The sequence below is a fragment of the Carcharodon carcharias genome, chromosome 15 (assembly GCF_017639515.1).
Source record: "Carcharodon carcharias isolate sCarCar2 chromosome 15, sCarCar2.pri, whole genome shotgun sequence".
In the NCBI taxonomy this organism is placed as follows: domain Eukaryota; kingdom Metazoa; phylum Chordata; class Chondrichthyes; order Lamniformes; family Lamnidae; genus Carcharodon; species Carcharodon carcharias.
In genome coordinates this window covers 30698559-30721221 of record NC_054481.1, presented here as the reverse complement: position 1 = coordinate 30721221, position 22663 = coordinate 30698559, and the positions used below count along the sequence as shown (strand labels likewise).

General features: G+C 41.1%; 1 protein-coding gene across 1 annotated transcript in view; it reads right to left on the bottom strand.

Moving 5' to 3' along the window:
• nlrc3 (NLR family, CARD domain containing 3) overlaps positions 1 to 21320 on the bottom strand; it is a 67225-nt gene extending 45905 nt beyond the window's left edge. Inside the window, exon 1 of the mRNA XM_041206660.1 lies at positions 20939 to 21320. The gene's annotated coding sequence lies outside the window, so the exon portion shown is untranslated. The remainder of the gene's footprint in view (positions 1 to 20938) is intronic.
• Positions 21321 to 22663: the final 1343 nt, after the last annotated feature.

Sequence of the window (22663 nt, the reverse complement as noted above, 5' to 3'; positions counted from 1 at the left end):
CTCCTCACTGTTAGCCTACAGCCCAACCCCTTTTCCTTCACGAATGTCCAGGTGAACGTGCACATTCCCTCCCTTCCTGAAAATCCCACCCCCATACACATTGACCTCTCCGACCTCCTCCTTCCAACCCCCAGGGTCTGTATTTGCCTCTGTGTCCCCACCAACCACCCTCGTGGCCTCTTCTACCGGTACTGAAGCACCCTCACCCTCCCAGCTTCCTCTGCCCCCTTTCACACTCGCCATTCCATCATACCACGTCCACCCTGAGTTTGCTCCTCAGGAGGCAGTCGTTGACTCCACAGACCCCTCCCTTGCATGTTCATCTGGACATTCCACTCCACCCCCAACACTTTCCTCCACCCTTACTCCTTCCTCCGCCCTTACTCCTTCCTCCCCTGAACTCCCTATTCCCCTGGATGCCTTCCCCCCTCTGAACTCCTTCCTTCCCTCCTCTCCCTGAACTCCCTCTTTTACACCTTCCTTCCTCTTACACCTACCTCTCCACTTGCATCATTCTCCCCCATTCCTCCCTCCTCCCCCCATACTCCCTTATCCCCCCCAGACACCTTCCCCCTCCGAACTCCCTCCTTCCCTCCTCCAAACTCCCTCTTTTACACCTTCCTTCCCCCTTACACCTATCTGCCCACTTGCACCATTCTCCCCCATTCCTCCCTCCTCCCCCAATACTCCCCAGAGACACCTTCCCACCTCTGAACTCATTCCTTCCCCTGGACATCTTCCCCCCTCTGAACTCCCTCCCTTATACCTACCTCCCCACTTACACCTACCTCCCCAATTACACCATTTCCCCCCATTACGCCTACCACCCCCCTTACTCCCTCCTCTCCCCGTACTTTTTACCGGTGTACATGGGCATTAAAGGTAGAGACAACATATGCAGCTCTCAGATAATTAATTCTCTTGGAAGAATTTAAAGATTCCATCCTTCAGTAGTTACAACTCATGTGGAAGAACAGAGAGTTAAAACGGCTAGGCAAGCAGCAGAGATAGCTGATGGTTATGAGCTAGTCCATAGATCTAAACCTTTTTTTGTCACTCGTTTAAACCCGAGAAGGATAAAAAGTGGGAAGGTGAAAGGAAGGTAGCTAGTCAGGGAAGAGAGGAGCAGTTGGAAATTTTCAGGAAGTTTCTCCTCAGACCAAAAAGGAAGGTGCTGAGGGTAGAAATAACACTCGAAAACTTAGGTGTTTTCATTGTAATAAGGTTGGGCACACAAAGTCAATGTGTTGGAGGTTGCAGGGAAAACCTATTGCAATAGTTGGAATGCAGAAAAGTTCTGGAGATACGAGTATTGTGGATTCAGAGATCTAGAAGCAGGAAAAACAGTGGTTTGTGTACAGGTGAAACAGGAATTATCAATGATAGGTAAAGAAGTGGGGATGTGTTTACAATTTACCCAAGGGAGTTCAGAAGGGCAGGTTACAGAAATGTTTAAAGATTTTGTGTAATTTTGTGTAAAGGGAAAATCTTTCCATGTGCACAGGGTGGAGCAGGCAAAGATATTAAAATTTTAAGGGATACAGGGGCTAGTCAATCCTTAATGTTATGGGATAGTGCTATTTGTTGTCCAGAGGGAGTATTGCAGAAAAAAGTGGTAATAAGTGGAATTCATGGAGATACTAAACCTATTCCATTGTGGAAGGTAAATTTAAAAAGTAAATCGAAAAAAGGTGAGGTGATTGTTGGAGTGGTGGAGTAATTGCCCATTGCAGGGGTTCATTTTATCTTAGGTAATGATATAGCTGGGTCACAGGTGTTGGTGATGCCTACTGTAGTTGAGCAGCCTGTGGAGGTGCATTCAACAGAGGTGTTGCAGAAATAACATCTTGGATTGTTTTCAGATTATGTAGTAATGAGATCACAAACTCACAGGTTGAAACAGGAGGAGGAGGAATCTAAAAGGCACGGAAAAGATGCTGATATCCAGTTAATGCTGATATCCAATTAGCTAGATCTGTTTTTGAAAAGATTGTGCTGGAAGAGAAGGTTGAAGAGAATGAGGTGGAAGTGTTTAGTTCAGTTGGATTGGTAGAGTTACAGCAGAGGGATTCATTAGTAAAGAAGTTATATCAGACAGCTTATTTGGAAGCAGAGAAGTGTTATTACCTTAAAGGTAATGTGTTAATGAGGAAGTGGAGGCCATCTCATGTTTCAGCAGATGAGAAATGGGAGGTAGTACATCATAGTTATACCGTCTGGCTTCAGAAATGAAATATTGAGAATAGCTTATGAAATTCCAATGGCTGGATATTTGGGAATTAGGAAAACTTAGGCAAAAATAGAAAAACATTTCTATTGGCCTGGATTGCATAAAGATGTAGTCAAATTCTGTAGATCATGTCCCATGTGTCAGGTGACAGGAAAACCTCAAGCAGTAATTAAACCAGCACCTTTAATTCCGATTCAAGCATTTGAGGAACCTTTTATGATGGTCCTGATTGATTGCGTAGGGCCCCTCCCTAAGACTAAAAGTGGAAATCAGTACTTGCTGACAATAATGGATATGTCTGCAAGGTTTTGGAACCAATACCTTTATGAAATATTACAGCAAAGTGAGTTGTAGAGGAGTTGACTACATTTTTTTTTGCAAGATATGGTTTACTAAAAGAACTACATTTAGATCAGAGTTTGAATTTCATGTCACAGCTGTTTAAGGAAGTAATGAACAGCCTGGGGATAAATCAATTTAAGTCATCAGCTTATCATTTTGAATCACAAATTGTTTTAGAGAGATAGCATCAAACTTTAAAAACCATGATGAGAGCTTATAGTCAAGACTATCCACAGGATTGGTAACAGGGGATTCTATTCTTGTTATTTGCTTTTAAGGATGCTCATAATGAATCAACAAAGTTTAGCCCTTCTGAATTAGTCTATGGTCATGAAGTAAGAGGACCACTTAAGGTGATTCAGGAGAAACTAGTGGGTCAGAATTCAGAAACTGCTCTCCTGGATTATGTAACAAACTTCAGAGAAAGATTGAACAGAGCATGTGAGTTAGCTAAGGACCATTTAAAGATATCACAGCAGGAGATGAAGGCAATGGTAGATAAGAGGGCCAAGGCCTACACTTTTGTTGCCAGGGAAAAAGTGTTAGTTTTGTTACCAATGTTAGGTGAACCATTAAAGGCAGGGTTTAGTGGGCCTTGCTGGATTGAAAAGAAACTGAGTGAGGTAAATTATTTAATAAATACTTCAGTTAGAAGAAAGAAACAGAGGATGTGTCATGTAAATATGCTTAAAAAGTACTCTGACTGGGAAGATAACCAAAGGAGGTATTAGTGATGGTAGATAAAGAGAAAGAGGTAGAAATGAAAGACTCTGAAATTGATTTTCTTCTAATCAAATTGGACAATGAGGGGGTACATAAAAATGTGAATGTAATATTGAGTTACCTTCCAGACAAGTGTCAAAGTGATTTGGAAAAGCTATTGCAGTCACGCAAAGCTGTTTGTGTGAATAAGCTGGGGAAGACAAATTTAGCTACACATGATATAGATGTTTCAATGAGGCAACATCCTTATAGATTAAGTCCAGTGAAATTATCTCAAGTACAGAAAGAAATCAAATCCAGTTCAGAATTACATCACAGAGTCTAGATGCAGTAACTGGAGTTCACCTATTATGATGGTACCGAAGCCAGGTAGAACACAAAGACTGTGTGGATTATCGAAAAGTAAATGCAGTGACAAAAGTGATTCATATCCTATTCCATGGTTGGAAGATTGTATTGAGAAAGTGGGACAGAGTTTATCACAAAGATTGACTTGCTGCAAGGATATTGGCAAGTACCATTATAGGAGCGAGCAAAAGAAATATTGTTTTTGTGATGCCAGATGGACTATATCAGTTTAAAGTAATGCAATTTGGTAAGAAGAATGTACCAGCAACATCTCAAAGACTGACAATGTAATTGCAGGACTGAGCAATTGTGTTGTTTATATTGACAACTTGGTAGTTTTCAGTCAAACGTGGGAGGAGCATTTATAACATCTGAAAGAACTGTTTGGTCGACTGCGAGAAGCTAATTTGGTGGTGAACTTGGTTTAGAGTGAATTTGCAAAAGCGCAAGTTACATATCTAGGCCATACTATTGGACAATGTCAGATGGCTCCAAGAGATGTGAAAGTAAAAGCCATCATGAATTTCCCAGTGCCTACAACAAAATGAGAAATTTTGAGATTTCTGGGCATGAGTGGATTTTACCAGAAGTTTGTACCAAATTTTAGCAGTGTGGTTGCTCCATTGACTAAACTACTAAAAAGGAACAAGAAGTTTCAATGGACACAAGAGTGTCAGAAGGCATTTGACAGTTTCAACATTGCACCAGTTTTGGCAGTGCCTAATTATGGCAAGCAGTTTAAATTGTTGGTGGATGCAAGTGATTTGCATATTGGTGCTGTGTTGTTGTAGGAAGATGAAACTGGAATTGAGAAGCCAGTAGGATATTCTTCACGGAAGCTGAATGTACATCAGAGAAAATACTCAACCATTGACAAAGCGACTCTAGGTCTGGTGTTAGTGTTGCATCATTTTGAGGTTTATGTTGCAAGCAATTCGTCAGAAACAATTGTTTATGGAGACCAAAATCCTTTAAAATTTCTGGACAAATTTTGAGACTGTGAGACTATTCAGATGGAGTTTACTATTACAATCATTTAATTTACAGATTATACATGTGGCTGGATGAGAAAATTGAATAGTGGATGCAATGTTGAGAGCTTAAAGTTCAAAAGAGATTGGACATTTAAAATGTGATACAAAGAATGTGTATGGATTGTTATGTTAATGCATGCACCTTTAATGTAATAGTTTCTGTATACAGATAAATACAGTAAATAATGTAAGATGGGTTGAGAAAATGAAATTCTTTTAAAATTATAATGGTTAATTTTTCCATATGGATGGAGGTGTCACAGAACTATCATATTTTTCATAATATTATTGGGGGATATTGTAAAGTAGGCTTATGTTTGTGCGTGTGGATGATTCTGTCTGTGTGGCTGATTTACTTAAAGTAGAGACGATAGGCTGCAAGGTTGAAATTATCAAAAGAGTTAAGTGTAAAAGGACACGTGAAATGCCAATGAGTGAACTAGGGTAAAGTCTCAGCAGAGAATAAAGGAAATTAATTAATTTTGCATTTGAAATTAAATTTGCATTTTAAGATAAGTGGAGAGGTGTTTGGTTTTCAAAGATACATGGTAGGATGTTTACAACTAACAAAATAAATAGGGCAGCTTATTATGTTGATTTTTCCCAAAAGTGCTGGCCATAATGACAACATGGAAGATTTTTATATTATGGGCAAAGTAAAGACATAGGAGAACAATGGGATTTACAGATTAAAGAGGAAGAAATATATTTAAAGAAGGATTAGTAGGCTTTGTATGGATGGCCATGTAAGATCTGAAAGATACAACGTGTGAAACAGATTGGGGAAAAGCCTCTAGCCACTTTGCAGAAATCTGCTGTTCCAGTAACCAAAGTTGTGTTAAAAGTCTTTGGAATTCCACTGTCAAGTCGGTGCTTGTGGTAACCTTGCTGGATTGTCTATATAAATTTAAAATCTATTTTGGACTGTTGCCTTAAAGGGGGTGTGTTGTTGGGAGTCTGATTAACTAGCAATTTTGGGAATTGTTATAATATTAAGTAACCGTGTAATTGTAATCTTATGTATGTGTTTTATTTTGTTAATAAGCATTTTTAATTTAATTTTTAAAATCTCTAAAGCTGTTAGTGGACTCATTACTTCTGAATTCAAATCTTCTTGTAATAAATACAAATTGCAAAACCGTTGTGATTGCATGGCCAAGTTTGGATTTGGTCAGCGTAGCAAATACCACCTGCCGTATCATGACAATTGGGATAAGGAGACTTGCATGTATCAGAAAGGTAGTAAATTTCTTGAGTGTGTCTGGGATAGTTCTCTGCGGCATTTTGTCCTAGATCAGCAAGGGGCAGGCTATATTAAAATTAGTAATGAGAAATGAGCGAGATTCAGTGAACAGCTTTACAGTGCTTGAACGTTTACCTGATATTGATCATAACATGATTGATTTCAACATAGTGTTTGAAAGGGAGAAATACAAAACAGCTACTAAGTATCTAGATTTAGGTAAAGTGGACTTCAGTCAGATGAGACGGACACTGCCCACAGTAAACTGGGCAAATCTGTTAATGGGCATTCTAGAATGGCCAGAAGGTATGTTGAATAATTATTTTGTGTCAGTATTTACTGTAGAGAAAGAGGTCAGCATGCTAGACATCCCAAGGAAACAGGGAAATCATTATTCATGCTAATGAGATGCTAAAGTATTGAAATTAAGTTCCTGATGTATGGTGGCGGGAAGTGCAGCCCGCTATTGACGGGTGGAGCAGACAATCACAAACTGGTTTCACGATGGCATAAAACCAATTTTTGGCCTTCTTGCCAAACTTAATTTCAATACTTTAGCATCTCATTTGCATGAATCAGGCACAGCCACTCATCCAAATTAACATAAGCAAAATAACAGTATTAAAGAAAATAACAAATCTCCAGGACAAGATGGTTTCCATCCCAGGGTTTTACAAAAAGCAGGTGAAAACATTGCAGATGCCCTCATTATAATCTTCCAAAGTTCTCTTGACTCGGAAGCCATACTTTTAGATTGGAAAATTGTGCATCTCACTCTGCTAATTAAGAAACATGGAAGAGTGAAACCAGAGAATTATGGAGCGGTTAGCCTAATAACTACTGTATCTGCTGTAGGAAAATTACTAGATTCTATAATTAATGATAGGGTGCTTGAAAACTTGATAATTTTCAGCTGATCAGAGAAAACCAGCATGGATTTGTAAAGACATGAAAACAAAGAATGCTGGAAAATCTCAGCAGGTCTGACAGTATCTGTGGAGAGAAAGACAGGGTTAACATTTCGAGTCCATATGACTTCTTCAGAGCTAAAGGAAAGTGGAAATTCTAGAAATATAGAAATGAAATGAAGAAATGTAAAACTGAAAGGTAGAAATGGTAGTAGAAAAATCACATTTCTGCTTCCCTTTAGCTCTGAAGAAGAGTCATACAGACTCAAAACGTTAACACTGTCTTTCTCTCCACAGATGCTGTCAGACCTGCTGAGTTTTTCCAGCATTTTTTTCTTTTTGTTTCAGATTTCCAACATCCGCGGTATTTTGCCTTTATATTATGGATTTGTAAAGGATAGATCATGCCCGGCGAACCCAATTTAAGTTTTTGAAGAGGTGGCTAAATTAATGGACAAGAAAAAGTCTATGGATGTAATTTATCTGGACTTCCAGAAGGCATTTAATGAAGTCCCTCATAAGAGGCTGTTAACTAAAGTTACCTAGAAACATAGAAAGTTTATAGCACAGAAGGCCACCATCCAGCCCAATGTGTCTGTGCTCGGCAAAGAAGAGCTGATCAGCCTAATCACACTTTCCAACTCTTGGTCTGTATCCCTGTATGATATGACACATGGGTTGGAATTTTCTGGCTCAGGTTGGCATTGGGCATCATGGCAGGCAAGGGGACAATATGGCAAGAAGGCCAAAAATTGGTTTTATGCCATCGTGAAACCAGTTTGTGATTGTCTGCTCCACCCGTCAATAGCGGGCTGCACTTCCCGCCACCATACATCAGGAACTTAATTTCAATACTTTAGCATCTCATTATAAGCCCTGCCCACCAGAATCAACCCCCCACGTCAAATTTACCAGGCGTCGGTGTAACTTCAGAACAGCTTCACAATTGCCTTTAAAAGGATTCCACCTGGCTACCTGAACTTCGAGGGGAGCTCGGAAGTGAGTGCACACAATCTTGTGCAGCACTTGCTTGCATCACCTGTAGGACATCAAGGAAGAAGCACCATGCATCCATGAGGAGCACAATCAAGTCGTTTTTTTCCCAGCTTGGGGTAAAGTTCTCCCAGACTTTGTCCTACTCACTCACCCCCCCCTCCCCTGGCCCTTGCCCACCCGTCATGCCACCTCATCGTCCATGCCAACTTATAACCCCCATCCATCCCATGCCCCCATATACCCATAACCCCTCCATGCCAACTCACACCCAATGCCCCCTCCATTCCATCTCATAATGCCACCTGCAGAGCCATTCACTCAATATCCACCATAAGCAAACTTCAGGAGCCATGTCAAGATGAAAAAAATTAAACTTCTAATAATCTAATACAGCTCTTACTCATTCACACTTGATACTGAAAATAATTCTCATTCATGAAACCCATTCAAAGAATTTAAAATTCCCTCAAGTGTTCAATCCATCATAAAAACAAACAGTAATCACATCAAAGACAACTAATCATTTAATATCCTCATTAAACTATAAATCAAAATATGAACTCAGCATCACCCCTTTTGTAGATTTTGAAACTCAGCCAAGCATTCATAATGACCTCAGCTTGTAATATCAGCCCTTGAGAAATGTCAACAAAAAACTTCATAGAAACTGCAGATACAGATGGTCATTTCTTTTTCTAACCTACACCAGATGCCCTGTCAATCAAATCGCTCCAGCAGAAAGCTTTTTAAAACTCTAACAGCTTCACCCTGTATTTTTTCATGTTTAAAGGGCTTGACATGAGCATGACACTTAGACAGACCTTACACGCCCTTCAAGAGTAGTTACATGTGGTTCATCATTTCATGACTCCCACACTGCAGGGTAAGGCCCTTAGAACAGCCAAAATGGGCCTGTTTGAACTCAGCACTAAATTCAAATGTCTTTGCAGGGTTCAGGTTTCTGGCCTGTAGGATTCACATCCTGCCCCCTCCCCCCTGCCGGCAAAATGGGATCTGCTTGGAATGGGGGTGGGACTTCTGCATCCGGGTCTTGCTTGTTATTTTTAAAGATTTCTGGAGTCAGCCTAACTCCATGAAAATCCATCCTAGGCAGTAAGATGAAGCAGAAAAAGGGTGCATATGACAGATGTCAAGTGGATGATATAATTAAGAACTGGACTGAATATAGAAGATTCAGAGTCAAGTGAAAAAAAAATAAGAGAAGCAAAGAGAGAGAATGAGAAGAGACTGGCAGCTATCTTAAAAGGGAATCTGGAAGTCTTTTATAGGCAAATAAATAGTAAAATGGTGGCAAAAGGAGGATTACTGCTGATTAGGGACCTAACAGGAGATTTACACACAGTGGCTGGGGGACATGGCTGAGGTACTAAATGACTACTTTGCAACTTTCTTTACCAAGGAAGAAGATGCTGCCTAAATAGCAAAAGAGATAGGCTAAAAGATGATAAAGAGGAAGTTGTTAAATAAGCTGGACCAGATGAGATTAAGATATTGAGAGAAGTACAGCTGGAAATTATCTTCCAATCCACTTTAGATACAAGGGTGGTGCCAGGACTGGAGAAATGCAAATGTTACACCCTTGTTCAAAAAGGGTGTAATGATTAACCTAGCAACTTAAGATCAGTCAGTTTAACTTTGGCGGTGGCAAAGCTTATAGAAATGATCATTATATACGAAATTAACAGTCAATTGGACAAACGTGGATTAATTTTGGAAAGCCAGCATGGAGACAGGATTGATAAAGTTAATACAGTTGATTTGCTGTACCTGGTCATCCAATAGGCATTTGACAAAGTGCCATGTAACAAGTTTGTTAACAAAGTTGAAGCCCATGGAATAAAAGGGACAGTAGCAGCTTGGATACAAAATTGGTTGAATGACAGGAAACAGAGAATAGTGGTTAAGGGCTGTTTTTCAGACTGGAGGAAGGTTTATAGTAGAGTTACCCAGGGTTGGTATCAGGACACCTGCTCTTCCTGATATATATTAATGACCTAAACTTTGGTGTACAGAGCACAATTTCAAAATTTGCAAACAATACAAAACTTGGAAGTACTGTGAACTTTGAAGACGATAGCATACAACTTCAAAAGGACATACTCAGCAGGTCTGGCAGCATCGGCGGAGAAGAACAAAGTTGATGTTTTGAGTCCTCATGACCCTTCAACAGAACTAAGTAAAAATAGGAGAGGGGTGAAATATAAGCTGGTTTAAGGTCGGGGGGGTGGTGGGGGGAGAGAAGTTGGGGGGGTGGTTGTAGGGACAAGCAAGCAGTGATAGGAGCAGATAATCAAAAGATGTCACAGACAAAAGAACAAAGAGGTGTTGAAGGTGGTGATATCTAAAAGAATGTGCTAATTAAGAATGGATGGCAGGACACGCAAGGTACAGATAGCTCTAGTGGGGGTGGGGTGAAATAAGACTAAAAGGGCATAAAAGGTATAGATTTAAAAATAATGGAAATAGGTGGGAAAATAAAACTCTATATAAATTATTGGAAAAAATAAAAGGGAGGGGGAAGAAACGGAAAGGGGGTGGAGATGGAGGAGGGAATTCAAGATCTAAAGTTGTTGAACTCAATATTCAGTCCAGAAGGCTGTTGAATGTGTTGATGATATTCAATGTTGTGCTTGTTGTTCAATTTTTTAGTGTTTTTTAGGAAGATGAGGTGCTGTTCCTCCAGTTTGCGTTGAGCTTCACTGGAACAATGCAGCAAGCCAAGGACAGACATGTGGGCAAGAGAGCAGGGTGGAGTGTTAAAATGGCAAACGACATCAAGGCCCAACACTCCTTTCAAGTGAAGCAGCATTTCACTTGCATTTCCCCCAACTTAGTCTACTGCATTCATTGCTCCCAATGTGGTTTCCTCTACATTGGAGAGACCAAATGCAGACTGGGCAACCGCTTTGCAGAACACCTTCAGTCTGCCCGCAAGAATGACCCAGACCTCCCTGTCGCTTGCCATTTTAACACTCCACCCTGCTCTCTTGCCCACATGTCTGTCCTTGGCTTGCTGCATTTTTCCAGTGAAGCTCAACGCAAACTGGAGGAACAGCACCTCATCTTCCGACTAGGAACTTTACAGCCTTCCGGACTGAATATTGAGTTCAACAACTTTAGATCTTGAACTCCCTCCTCCATCCCCACCCCCTTTCCGTTTCTTCCCGCTCCCTTTTGTTTTTCCAATAATTTATATAAATTTTTCTTTTCCCACCTATTTCCATTATTTTTAAATCTATACCTTTTATGCCCTTTTAGTCTTATTTCACCCCACCCCCACTAGAGCTATCTGTACCTTGCGTGTCCTGCCATCCATTCTTAATTAGCACATTCTTTTAGATAATATCACCACCTTCAACACCTCTTTGTTCTTTTGTCTGTGACATCTTTTGATTATCTGCTCCTATCACTGCTTGCTCATTCCTACAACCACCCCCCTGCAACTTCTCTCCCCCCCACCCCCTGCCCCCCACAGCTTATACCAACTTATATTTCACCCCTCTCCTATTTTTACTTAGTTCTATTGAAGGGTCATGAGGACTCGAAACGTCAACTTTGTTCTTCTCCGCCGATGCTGCCAGACCTGCTGAGTTTTTCAGGTATTTCTGTTCTTGTTTTGGATTTCCAGCATCTGCAGTTTTTTGTTTTTATTCAAAAGGACATAAGCAGGTTGGTGGAATGGGTGGACAAGTGGCAGATGAAATTTAATGCAGATAAGCGTGAAGGTATCTTCCTGGATTCATTTTGGTAGGAAGAATGTGGAGAAACAACATAAAGGATACAATTCTAAAGGGGGTGCAAGAGCAGAGGGACCTGGGGACCAGAGTAATGGAGAGAAACTGTTCCCACTGGTGAAAGGATTGAGAACCAGAGGACACCGATTAAAGTTGATTGTCAAAAGAAGCAATGACAACATGAGGAAAAACCTTTATACACAGCAAGTGGTTTGGATCTGGAATGCACTGAGTGAGAGTGTGGTGGCGAAAGATTCAATCGAGGCCTTCAGAAGAGAACTGGATCATTATCTGAAGAGAAAAAACTTGCAGGGCTACAGGGAAAGGGCCGGGGAGTGGGACTAAGCTGCTCTTGCAGAGAACAGGCCAAATACCCTTCTTCTGTACTGTAACCATTCTATTATTCTCCATCTAAGCATCTCATAATTTTATGACCCCACTATTTAAAAAGGGAGGCAGAGAGAAAACAGGGAATTATAGACCAGTCAGCCTGACGTCGGTAGTGGGGAGAATTCTAGAGTCCATTATAAAAGATTTAATAGCTGAGCACATGGAAAACAGTGGCAGAATTGGACAGAGTCAGCATGGATTTATGAAAGGGAGATCATGCTTGACATATCTACTGGAATTTTTTGAGGATGTAACTAGTAGAGTTGATGGGGGGAGCCAGTGGATGTGGTTTATTTGGACTTTCAGAAGGCTTTAGACAAAGTCCCACACAAGAGATTGGCGTATAAAACTAAAGTGCATGGGATTGGGGGTAGTGTATTGAGATGGATAGAAAACTGGTTGGGAGACAGGAAACAAGGAGTAGGAATAAATGGAAACAAAAACAGAATTACCTGGAAAAACTCAGCAGGTCTGGCAGCATCGGCGGAGAAGAAAAGAGTTGACCTTTCGAGTCCTTATGACCCTTCGACAGAACTTGAGTTCGAGTCCAAGAAAGAGTTGAAATATAAGCTGGTTTAAGGTGTGTGTGTGTGGGGGGCGGAGAGAGAGAGAGGTGGAGTGGGGGTGTGGTTGTAGGGACAAACAAGCAGTGATAGAAGCAGATCATCAAAAGATGTCAACAACAGTAATACAAAAGAACACATTGGTGTTAAAGTTAAAGTTGGTGATATTATCTAAACGAATGTGCTAATTAAGAATGAATGGTAGGGCACTCAAGGTATAGCTCTAGTGGGGGTGGGGAGAGCATAAAAGATGTAAATAAATAAATAAATAAATAAATAAATAATTTTTTTTTCTTTTTCTCTTTTTATAATGGAAATAGGTGGGAAAAGGAAAATCTATATAATTTATTGGAAAAAAAAGAAAAGGAAGGGGGAAACAGAAAGGGGGTGGGGATGGGGGAGGGAGCTCCCCCTTCCTTTTCTTTTTTTTCCAATAAATTATATAGATTTTCCTTTTCCCACCTATTTCCATTATAAAAAGAGAAAAAGAAAAAAAAATTATTTATTTATTTATTTATTTACATCTTTTATGCTCTCCCCACCCCCACTAGAGCTATACCTTGAGTGCCCTACCATCCATTCTTAATTAGCACATTCGTTTAGATAATATCACCAACTTTAACTTTAACACCTATGTGTTCTTTTGTATTATTGTTGTTGACATCTTTTGATGATCTGCTTCTATCACTGCTTGTTTGTCCCTACGACCACACCCCCACTCCACCTCTCTCTCTCTCCCTCCGCCCCCCACACACACACCTTAAACCAGCTTATATTTCAACTCTTTCTTGGACTCGAACTCAAGTTCTGTCGAAGGGTCATGAGGACTCGAAAGGTCAACTCTTTTCTTCTCCGCCGATGCTGCCAGACCTGCTGAGTTTTTCCAGGTAATTCTGTTTTTGTTTTTGTTTTTGATTTCCAGCATCCGCAGTTTTTTTGTTTTTATTTTTGTTTTTATCTCTAGGAATAAATGGATCTTTTTCCAAATGGCAGGCAGTGACTAGTGGGGTACTGCAGGGATCAGTGCTGGAACCCCAGTTATTCACAATATATATTAATGATTTAGATGAGGGAATTAAATGTAAAATCTCCAAATTTGCAGATGACACAAAGCTGGGTGGGAGGGTGAGCTGTGAGGAGGATGCAGAGATGCTTCAGTGTGATTTGGACAAGCTGAGTGAGTGGGCAAATGCATGGCAGATGCAATATAATGTGGATAAATGTGACGTTATCCATTTTGGTAGCAAAAACAGGAAGGCAGATTATTATCTGAATGGCTATAAATTGAGAGAGTGGAATGTGCAACGAGACCTGGGTGTCCTGTACACCAGTCGCTGAAGGTAAGCATGCAGGTGCAGCAGGCGGTAAAGAAGACAAATGGTATGTTGGCCTTCATAGCCAGAGGATTCAAGTACAGGAACAGGGATGTCTTGCTGCAATTGTACAGGGCCTTGGTGAGACCACATCTGGAATATTGTGTACAGTTTTGGTCTCCTTATCTGAGGAAGGATGTACTTGCTATACAGGGAGTACAGCGAAGGTTTACCTGACTGATTCCTGGGATGGGAGGACTGACATATGAGGACTGATTGAGTCGATTAGGATTATATTTGCTGGAGTTCAGAAGAATGAGGGGGGATCTCATATAAACCTATAAAATTCTAACAGGACTAGAGAGGGTAGATGCAGGAAGGATGTTCCCGATGGGTAGGGGAGTCCAGAACCAGGGGTCACAGTCTGAGGATATGGGGTAGACCATTTAGGACTGAGATGAGGAGAAATTTCTTCACCTAGAGAGTGGTGAGCCTGTGGAACTCGTTACCACAGAAAGTAGTTGAGACCAAAACATTGTATGACTGAATTAGATATACCTCTTGAGGCGAAAGGGATCAAAGGGTATGGGGAGAAAGCAGGAGCAGGCTAATGAGTTGGATGATCAGCCATGATCATAATGAATGGTGGAGCAGGTTTGAAGGGCCAAATGGCCTACTTCTGCTCCTAGTTCCTATGTTTCTATTCACCTTAATTAAATGTGCCTTCAGCCTCCTCTCTTCCAAAGAAAACAACCCCAGTCTATCCAATCTTTCCTCCTAGCTAAAATTCTCCATTCCTGGCAACATCATCATATATGTGCTCTGTAGCTTCTCCAGTGAGATCACATCTTTCCTGTAAATACGGTGATCAGAACTGCATGCAGTACTCCAGCTGAGACCTAACTGGTGTTTTATAAAGTTCTAGAATAACCTCCCTGGTCTTACAGAATCACTGAATGATTACAGAACAGAAGGAGGCCATGTGGTGCATCATGTCCGTGCTGGCTCTCTGAGAGAACAACCCAGCTAGTCCCACCAGCCGCCCTTTCCCAGTAACCCTGAGCATTTTTTCACTTCAGATAATTATCCTCAATTGAATCTCTCTTCATCATACTCTGAGGCGATACATTCCAGATCCTAACCACTGACTGCATTAAAATGTTTTTTCCTCATGTTGCTTTTGGTTCTTTTAACTTAAATCGGTGTCCTCTGGTTCTCAACATTCTTACCAATGGGAACCGTTTCTCCCTATCTGCTCTGTCTTTCTAGACCCCCTCATAATTTTGAACACTTCTATCAAATCTTCTCTCAACTTTTTCTGTTGTAAGGAGAACAATCCCAGCTTCTCTAATCTATCCACACAACTGTCCTCATCCCAGGAACCATTCTTATAAATCTTTTCGCACCCTCTCCAAAGCCTTCGCATCCTTCCCAAAGCGTGGTGCCCAGAATTGGACACAATAATCCAGCTGAGGCTGAATGTCTGTTGTATAAAGGTTCATCATAAACCTTGTTTTTGTAATCTATGCCTCTATTTATAAAGCACAGCGTGCCTTTGGGGAGACAGCAGTGTAGTTGTAGATCAGTGGCTAAGCTAATGCTCAAGGGACGTGGGTCCAAATCCCAATATGGCAGCTGATGGAATTTAAATTCAATTAATAAATCTGGAATATAAAGCTAGTCTCAATAATGGTGACCATGATAGTTACCAAAACCCAACTGGTTCACTAATGTCTTTTAGGGAACGAAATCTGCCATTTTTATCTGGAGGCCTACATATGACTCCAGACCCATAGCAATGTGGTTGACTCTTAACTGTCCTCTGAAATAGCCCGACAAGCCACTCAGTTCAAGCACCACTAGGGATGGGCAACAAATTCGGGCCCTGCCAGCAATGCCCATATCCTATGAAAGAATAAAGTTCCTGCATCCCTTTTATATTGTCTCTCTTCATTGTTCCTAGCAAAATGTATGACTTCACACTTCTCTATATTAAATCTCACCTGCCACTTGTCCATCCATTCCGCCACCAATCGTCTTGAAGTCTATTGCCATTCTCTACATAGTTCACAATACTTCCAAGTTTTGTGTCATCAACAAATTTTGAAATTGTGCCCTGTACACCCAAGTAAAGGTAATTAATGTATACTAATATTCTAAGCCTTAGCTAAAATAGAAAGTATCCTGTATACCTTCTTAATCAGCTTATCTACCTGTACTGCTACCTTTGGGCATCTGTGGACCTGCACTCCAAGGTCCTTCTGTTCCTATATTCATGTCAGTATCCAACCATTTATTGTGAATTCCCTTGCCTGTTTGTCCTCCCTAAATGCATTCTCTCATACATCTCTGGATTGAATTCAATTTGCCACTTTTCTACCCAACTCACCAGTTCATTGTTATCTTTTTGCAGTCTACAGCTTTCTTCCTAACTATCAGCCACATGACCGATTTTTGTACCAAGTTAGTCAGACATGACCATCGCTTAAAAAAATCTCCAAGCTAACTGGCCTTGATTAACTTCTGCCTTTCTAAATGATGATTTATACTATCCCTCAATTTTTTCCAATAACTTGCCCACAAAGAGGTTAGGCTGATTGGCCTGTAATTACTTAGTCTATTACTTCCTTCTTTGTTAAACAACAGTACAACTTTAGCAGCCTTCCACTCCTCTGGCACCATGCCTGCAGCCAGAGAGGACTGGGATCTGATGGTCAGAACAATCTCTATTTATTCCCTTGCTTCTCCAGCAGCCTGGAATACATTTTATCCAGACCTGGTAATTTATCCACTTTCAAAGATGCTAATCACTTTGATATTTCCTCTCTCACTTATGTTCATCCCATCCAATATTTCACATGTCTCCTCCTTAATATGGTGTCTGTCTGCACTGCCTCCCTCTTTTATGAAGACAGATTCAAAGTATTCATTAAGACAGGACTTCCCAAATTGTGGGGTGCGACTGCAGATTTTGATGTCATGAACTCCAAGGCAGCATGGCTGCCATTTGGAGTTGGAATGAGTATGAACAGCTCGGTGGCCCCTTTAAATTCTTGCATTTTTTTCTATTGCTTGTCGTGGCCTAACAGAGAGATCTTTGAGGCCTGATTGTTGCTGCAAAAAAACCAATGAAAATGTAGCTGTTTGTTTTTTTTTTAAAACCCTGCAGTTTAAACAATTCCTGCCATGCTGATCTTCTCCGCTCTCCCTATTCAGGGGCTACTAAAACCCTTCCTCCATTCCTGAGCTAAATACCAGTGCTGCTCAGAAGCTAAACTCCCTCCCTGCTCAGCATTTGAAGTTAACTTCCTCAACCTGCTCAGAAGCTAAACCCCATCCCACTTCTCAGGGGCTAACCATGACCCCCGCACCCAACTCTGCTCAGCACCTAAAGCTAACCATCTCACCTTATTCAGCACCTGAAGCTAACTACCTCACTCAGCCCTGGAGCTAAAGTTTTGCTTCAACATTTTCCAAATGCACCCCCCTTTAATGCCTCAAACTTTGTGTGACTCTGGGGGAAGGGAAGCATTTAACTCCTCAGTGGAAGGGGAGTATTTAGTTCCTCAGTGAGTGGGAAGTGGGGGGGGTTAGCTGCTAACTGAACCCCCTCTCTGCTGAGGAACTAAAACATCTCCCACTCCACTGTCTGGGGTCACACAAAGTCTGGGGTATTAAAGTGGGGTTACGGGGAAAAAGTTTGGGAAGCACTGCATGAAGAACAATGCCCATGTCTTCTGCCTCCACACACAACCCCTGGTCTTTCTGGTCTACCTCTCTGGTCTTTAATCAGCCCTATTCTTTCTTTAGTTATCCTCTTGCTCTTTATGTATTTACAAAACATCTTTGGGTTTTCCTTGATTTTAGTTGCCAACAGTTTTCATGCCCTCTCTTTGTTTTCCTAATTTCTTTTATAATTCCACTCCTGCACTTCTTACACTCCTCTAGGCATTCTATTGTATTGTCCTTGGTATCTGTCATAAGCCCTTCTTTTGTGCCTTATCCAACTCTGTATGCTCTTTACCAGAATTATACCTGAACTCCAAGGGTTAAATTATGAGGGGGAATTTCAAACCGGGTTGTATTCCCTGGAATTCGGAAAGTTTAAGGGTTATTTTGTCAAAATTTGCAAGATATTAAGGGGAACATATAGGATAGATAGAGAGAAATTTTTTCCACTAGTTGGGGTGTCTAGGACTGGGGGCATAATCTGAAAGTTAGAGCCACACCTTTCAGGCGTGAAATTAGGAAACACTTCCACACACAAAGGTTGGCAGAAATTCAAAAATCTTTTCACAAATGGTAATTGAAACTTGGTCACTTGAAAATTTTAAATCTCAGATTGAAAGATTTTTGTTAACCAAAGGTATGAATAGGTATTGGGCAAAGGATCAGCTATGATTTCAATGAATGATGGAACACGCTTGAGGGGCTAATGGCCTCCTACTGCTCCAATGTTATACAAGTTACTGCCGAAGAACTGTACTCCAATAAAACTATTATAAAAGCAAAAAACTGCGGACGTTGGAAATCCGAAACAAAAACAAAAATACCTGGAAAAACTCTGCAGGTCTGACAGCATCTACAGAGAGGAACACAATTAACGTTTCGAGTCCGTATGACTCTTCACCAGAACTAAGGAAAAATAGAAAAGAGGTGAAATATAAGCTGGTTTAAGAGGGGCTGGGACAGGTAGAGCTGGATAGAGGGCCAGTGATAGGTGGAGATTGCCAAAAGATGTCATAGACAAAAGAACAAAGAAGTATTGACGGTGGTGATATTAGCTAAGAAATGTGTTAATGGTGACATTAAGGGTAGAAAGCAGGACGAGCAAGGGACAGATAGCCCTAGTGGGAGTGGGGTGGGGGGAAGGGATCAAAATAGGCTATAAGGTAGAGATAAAACAATGGATGGAAATACATTTAAAAATAATTGAAATAGTTGGGAAAAGAAAAATATATATAAATTATTGAAAAAGGGGGGATCAGAAAGGGGGTGGGGATGGAGGAGAGAGTTCATGATCTAAAGTTGTTGAATTCAATATTCAGTCCAGAAGGCTGTAAAGTGGAAGATGAGGTGCTGTTCCTCCAGTTTGCGTTGAGCTTCACTAGAACATTGTAGTAGGCCAAGGATGGACATGTGGGCATGAGGGCAGGGCGGTGTGTTGAAATGGCAAGTGACAGGGAGGTCTGGGTCATGATTGCGGACAGACCGAAGGTGTTCCGCAAAGCAGTCACCCAGTTTGCATTTGGTCTCTCCAATGTAGAGGAAACCGCATTGGGAGCAGCGAATACAGTTGACTAAATTGAGGGAAGTGCAAGTGAAATGCTGCTTCACTTGAAAGGAGTGTTTGGGCCCTTGGACGGTGAGGAGGGAGGAAGTAAAGGGGCAGGTGTTGCACCTTTTGCAGTTGCATGGGAAGGTGCCGTGGGAGGGGGTTGAGGTGTAGGGGTGATGGAGGAGTGGACCAGGGTGTCCTGGAGGGAGCGATCCCTGTGGAATGCCACCGGGGGGGTGAAGGGAAGATGTGTTTGGTGGTGGCATCATGCTGCAGTTGGCGGAAATGGCAGAGGATGATCCTTTGAATGCGGAGGCTGGTGGGGTGACAAGTGAGGACAAGGGGGACCCTATCATGGTTGTGAGAGGGAGAGGAATGTGTGAGGGCAGATGCACGGAAGATGGGCCGGACACGGTTGAGGGCCCTGTCAACCACCATGGGAAGAAACCCCCTTAAACCAGCTTATACTTCACCTCTTTTCTATTTTTCCTTAGTTCTGGTGAAGAGTCATACGGATTCAAATCGTTAACTGTATTCCTCTCTGCAGATGCTGTCAGACCTGCTGAGTTTTTCCAGGTATTTTTGTTTTTGTTTCCAATAAACTATTGTCCAGGAACTGTATCCAATACTATATCCCCAGTGTGAATCATCACATTTGTCTGACAGCAGTGCCCTGGATACCCACGATGTATCCCTATCACACTCTGTACAAAGCTCTGTTTACACAGTAGTGTGTGGGATTTTTAACCCCCTCATTCTTTACAGTGTACACATTCCCTAATTTTCATAGCTCTGACGTAATTTCCCTGCTTGCTCTGTTTTAAGTGGTTGGCTCCCACCTTTGAGAGATTTCAGTATCTGTCCTGGCATTAGTTGTATCAGCCCTATTTCTAACTTCAATTGGTATTGAGTCCTACTTGGCACTTGGTCACTGAAAATTTGGTTTGATTGAGATCACTTCCCATATAGCCTACTGCTGTGACATTAGAGAACGTTTTAGAAGGACATTTTTTTGGTGGAGAGAGTTCCAGATTTCTACAATTCTTTGTGTGAAGAAGTTCTTCCTGACACCACCCTTGAACAGCTTAGCTCTAATTTAAAACTTTCTGGATTGCCCCACCAAGGAAAGATAGATTTAAGCATCACAGAATCATAGAATTTTTACGATGCAGAAGGAGGCCATTCAGCCCATCATGTCTGCACTGGCTCCTCAAATGAGCATTATAACTTAGTGCCATTCTCCTGCCTTTTCTGTGTAACCCTGCACATTGTTTCTATTTAAATAATACCCTCTTGAATGCCTCGATTAAACCTGCCTCCTCCACACTTCCAGGCAGTGCATTCCAGACCTGAACCACTCATTTTGAACATCTCAGTTAGATCACCCTTTAATCATCACCTACACCAACTCAAGGCCTCTAAGCGAGATTACCATTATGACCAAATTAGGGCAGCAATGTGTTTCTGAGCCCAAATCCTTTAGGAACTGGTTTCAGTACACACACTTATTTCATATAGAACCCCCACTACTAGCAGAGAGATTAGACTGATTTAAACCTAACCTAGTCTCAAAGGTGGAAGGGTCATGTGCTAACCCACTCCACCAGTTACAGTTGACTCACTTCACCGGCCATCTTACTAAATTTGCTCCTTAAACCAATTATTTTCTCCAAAACTGTAAAGATTTGCACATTGCAGCATACAGAATAATTCCTTCCCTGTAACCATCAAGGTCATATAGCATCTACATTGTGTAGTTTCACGGAAACATTTTGCCTTGACTTACAAAGATGTTGAGGTTAAAGGATAACTCACCTCATGTATCCTGAAGTTTCAGAAATATAACCAAAATACTGGTAAAGATTAGGCAAAATCCTGGTATTTGTCCAACAGGCTTGTTATCGAGAGCAGGTTTCCCTGTAGCCGTTAAGATTATTTCCTTTCAAATGTTATTGACTGTTCAGAGAAACTGCAGACAGGCTCTTGGTAGGTAGAAGGAAACCACAAACAGACCCACACAAGGAACTCTTCTGATCAGACCTGTCTGTCACTTTTCTCTATATTTAAATCCTATGCAACTAAATTACTTTTCTTGAAGAACTCAGTAGCCATTGAGGAACGTGGTCCCAATTGGCGTTTTACTGCACCTGCCAAATCTTTACAGTTACTGCAATTTCTCGGTGAAAGAAACCAGTTTGTCTTCCATTTGTGACATCTCTTCCTGCTGGTTGAATTTTTTTTTTACCTTCCTGTTAGTATATGACAGACAACAGGATGTCGAGAATAATCAGCACATGGTAACTAATCACATTGCAAACAAAATTAGGACCACACAAAAGATGAGTTAGGCTGCAAGAGATACCATCCACCTCAACACAATACACTTGTCAGCTCAGGGGCTGGGCACAGCAAGAGTTACTATACAATGCAATGCAATATACGTGTTAGTGCAGCATTGAGTATGATCACTTGGTCCTTGTTCCCAATATATTTTTTTAAACACTCAATTTCAATTTTACAAGATGGTTCTTATAAATTTCTAATATAACCCAAAATGAAGTGTACCTTCTTTTACCCTTAAACAATAGTAAGAAGAAAATTGAACCTTTTATACTTTGCTCAGATTCCTGCTGCACTATCTTCACCTCAGGAAGATGGGAATCCATCCTTCCAGTCGCTTGTCACTTGAATTCACCATCCTGCTCTCATGATCACATTTCTGTCCTTGGCCTGCTACAATGTTCCGGTGAAGCCCAACGCAAGCTGGAGGAACAGTACCTTATCTTCCAATTAGGCACTTTACAGCCTTGTGGACTCAACATTGAGTTCAACAATTGCAGACCATGAACTTTGTCCTCCATTTTGAATTTGTTTTAATTTTCTTTTTCTTTTCTCCCCCTCATGTGCCAGTCTGTATCTTGTTCTATTTTTTACTTTTAGACAGTGCTGACCCTTTCTCTGCTATTAACACATTATGCTATTTTGCCTTCAGACAGTGCTGACCTTTATTTTGCTATCAACATCTACTCTGGACCAAATCTTTACATTTTAATACTATCACTACCACTCCCTTTGTCTTGTGCTCCATGACATCTTTGTCATTTAATCTCCCCAGCCCTCTAAGCTATCACTGACTTTCTATTTTGCTCCACCTGCCACTCCCCGCTTTTCAACAGCATAAATCCCATCATATTTCCACCTCTCTTCAGTTCCGAAGAAAAGTCATACAGACATGAAACGTTAACTGTTTCTGTCTCAACAGATGCTGCCAAACCTACTGAGTTTTTCGAACATTTTCTGTTTTTATTTCAGATCCAGCATCCGCAGTATTTTGCTTTTATTATATGGGAATCACAGTCTATCTTAATTCATCCACACCCCAACTGTAAGAGAATGCTTCTTCCCTCTCGCATAATTTGGGATTTATCTGCTCGATCTAACTTTCAGAAAAGTGTGTCTCCCTTGACAACTGCATCGCATGTGATCTTTGCAAGTCAGTACTGCTGAGACATTAGAGAACATTTTAGAAGGACATTTTTT